We start from the raw sequence: 3,843 nt of genomic DNA on the forward strand, positions 1-3,843 counted from the left end.
TCTACATATATATCTATATATAAAACAAGCAGCATTTTAAATTTAAAGAATATTATAAACATTAAAAAAAAGAAATTGAGTCCAAAAAATAACTTGAGTCCACTTGACTATTTCGTTCTCTATTATTTTCGTTTACAAAAATATGTAAGGCACATGATCGATCCTTACGCAGGAGAGTTATGCTGTAGATCTTTAATCCATCCTGATTTTGGGCGTACTGAGACGACGTTGTAAATGTAGTTCGTGAAATTAGTTCGTGACTTCGTGCAAGGATTAAACAGCATGCCGACGTCATCCAGCACCAATCAGAGAGTTTGACTCGACGGGGCACGATTAAACCGGGTTAATAAGTTGCCTAAGTGCAAATCTCTCCAAACGGCCGAGCGGGCGTGCGTTGTTCGGTTGGAAACTTCTTCCTCGCGAAAGTTTACCTCTGTAACGATCTTGTCCGCTCAACTAATAAATGGACTTCGACCATTCGCGACGAGTCTACTAATAGAAGTAACTGCTCGTTGTAATCAAATATGGTACCTTTTCTTTCTCTCCGTCAAATGTAATTAAACAATATTCTATCAATGTCTTCTAATCGCTGTAAGTTTATACATGCGCCAAGATTTTATTTCTATACGAAAAGAATAATTTTGCTGATACATCTAAAAATTTATAATTCCAGATATAGTTTGAAAATAATTTTGTTGGATTATATAGAAATCTCTATAACGAGCAATGATGCAAATAGATTTCTACATTCTAGTAACTAATTAGAATGTAATTATTTATTCCTGTAATTATTTTAATAATTTAACAAAATTATTTTTAGATCTGTATCTAGCCAAATTTTGAGATATTTAAACAAAATCCTCTTTTCCGTGTATATAAATTGTTGCAGAAACAATTGCGATACGATAAGGATCGTTACTAGATATTCTATTTATGGATTCAAAATTGAATTATTTACCTATTTACATTTGTATTTGAAATTGTTTATTTCCATTGTTTTAATTAAATTAATGGCATACTAAATAGAAGCAGTGGTGACTTATATAGAAATGATCAAAAATTACTTAAATTAGGTATAATTTGACATTATAAACTTAATAGTGTAGAGACGCACGTAAACTAATATTGGACACGTTAACTCTGCTGTGTTTCAGCTTTTTAATCATCTCTCGCAGAGGCATTTGCCTACCTTTCTCGCGTTTAGAAGAATTTTGTCGCGCGACATTCGCTCGATCGACGCCGTTCAAAGTGACAGCGTAATAATTTCCCGACACGCCGGCGAAGGGTTAATCTCACCTGCATCTCGGATCCAAACAAATTGCTCCGACCTCCCACCGTCCCTCTCCCCCGTACCCTTCGCTTTTCCGGCATTTTCAGAGATTCTTGGCGCGCACCTGCGCGCGACACTTTGTCCCACGTCGTTATTCACCCGCGGCGAGCGAACGTTGCGACGCCTCTCGCTGAAATCTCCCGTTAAATTACTGCGAACGGACGTAAATGCGAGAATGGCTTCGTCGCCGGCTCGGCTACTTTACAATTTCAATTAACAGCTCGACGATGTATTCTTTTGTACTCGTGTCGCCGCGATGTTTTCTTGAAGGGTAACCCGCTACTAAGGTGTCGCGCCACGGAGGTCTCCTCGTTCGCTCGCGGTATCTCGAGTGTATCGGCAAAATTTACGCGACGATATAACGTAATCGCTGCGGCACGTCTGCCGATCGCGAAATTACTTTGCATGTCCGGTAGTAAAACGAGTCTGTGAATACCATCGCGCCAATAACGTGCCAGCTAGCGCAAAATAACCGTGTTGGATCAGGCGCCAAATTAATTCCCCGCATTCGCTATATGGGCGTGCAATTGGTTTTTCGGGAATTGCGCGAATGGGCAATTGCTGGGGGTTACCGCTGCAGATACTTTGAGAGCCGTAATCCTCAAATGGCTATCAACATCTGGCTTTTATTGTGCTTCAATTGCGTTATTGTTGATTTCAAAGCGACAAACGTCTATATTGTTGCTCGATGTATTTTTTGTAATAAGCACCGGATATACTATATATATATATATATAAATATAAAAGAATATGATTTGTATACCAATACGGAAAGAATGATTTTGCTAAAGTATCTAGAAAATAATTAAAATAATGATACAAGGCCCTAATAAATATGAAATTCAAATTATATTAAGATAATAGCTTATTCGAGCCAGCGGTAGAAATCAATTTTTAGATACTTCAGCCAAAAATTGTTCTTTCCGTAAAATAATATGTAGACAGTTGCGTATGACGTTCTTTAGATCAATAAACGTTAGTATTGTAAGAGTATTGTTTCGAACTGAGAGATTTATCAAAAATACAAACATAAATAATCCGATCATACAAATTTTGATTTTTTTTACACGCATACTTACAGATACAAAAAAGTCAAAATTTTTATACGGTCACAATATTTATGTATTTTCATAAAAGTTTTGATTTCTTTGTATATTTAAGTATGGATACATGCATATAAAGAGGAATCAAAATTGTTACACAATTCAATTATTTGTGTTTTTGATAAATTAGATCCAGATAGAACAATATTTTTTAAGTATGCTTATTGCAAAAAATTCATCGAACACCAACATAGAGATGTTTAACGTTTTGGAATTAACAATACTTTTTTTTATATTAATTATCGCTCTATACTTAGAATTATGCGCAACATCTGCATATTATTTGATATACACGTGAGGTTTAGATATATACTTTTTATCACAGTCTTTCTATCACATTAATCAATCTTAATTATATGACGACAGGATATGATAACAGGACAAGCATTGGCGCGTCGGTCTCCTTTTAAAGTATCAACGTCAGAGGCACACACACACACACACACACAGACACATACACCTTTTGAAAGAAAACTGGTTTCAATCAGGCCGATTAAACGGTGATTTACGCCTGATCATTTTGTTATCGCGTTAACTAGCGGGGCATACCGCGGCCGGCGCAAGAACAGCGTAGATGCGGGAAGCACTTTCTATTGAGTATGCAGATGAAGCAACGAGATAAAAAAATTCGAATATCAATGTGCGTTAATGCATTAGCGCTCTGTATCCAATATTCAGTTATGTTAGTCCTTTTATCTTTTTTCTGTGATGATTATCATAATAATCTCCGTCAATCGAATCTCAAACAGCTGTGGGTCTTTCTTCTTCGTGGCACAAGCTGGTAGAAGCACGCGAAGCTCTTAAACGCCAGAACACTAAGAGTCTTTCTTAAAAAGAAAAGAGGATATGTACGTTTATCTCGCGTTTGAAGATATGTGTTCTGAGAGCGCACACGTGCAGGATGTTACAAAATCGTACCTTCCATTCTTTCGTCTGTTTTGTAATCAATTTCTTCAAGTCTCTTCTAAACATTTTCTAATGATTAAATGCTATAATTTCTTATTGTTCCTCGATCTTTTCAATGTTTTACTCTTAATGTTTAATCCTCGATCTCTTCAATGTTTAATAAATAACCGCAAAACTGTTCTCTGTAAAAGACTCTGCCTTTTATTTACAAAAATTCAATGTGTGTATGTGTGTGTGTGTGTCTAGGATTAAAGTACGTCATTATTTTCTATCTTGACTGATGCAGCTAATATCGCCCATATCGAATGCTAAAGTTTTCGAATTATAAGACCAGTAATGAAGAACAGTAATAGTACCGTCGCTGTCTTAACACAAAACGTAGAAGTATGTTTGTTTAGAGAGTTGTTTCTCGCGGACGTTTCGACAAGAAGGCGTACGATTATAAAATGTTTCGTAGGTGTCCTAAAATAGCCAGTCTTGTTACATCAGAGACTGTATGGGCGA

This window comes from Trachymyrmex septentrionalis, unplaced genomic scaffold (assembly GCF_001594115.1).
Source record: "Trachymyrmex septentrionalis isolate Tsep2-gDNA-1 unplaced genomic scaffold, Tsep1.0 scaffold7, whole genome shotgun sequence".
Taxonomy (NCBI): domain Eukaryota; kingdom Metazoa; phylum Arthropoda; class Insecta; order Hymenoptera; family Formicidae; genus Trachymyrmex; species Trachymyrmex septentrionalis.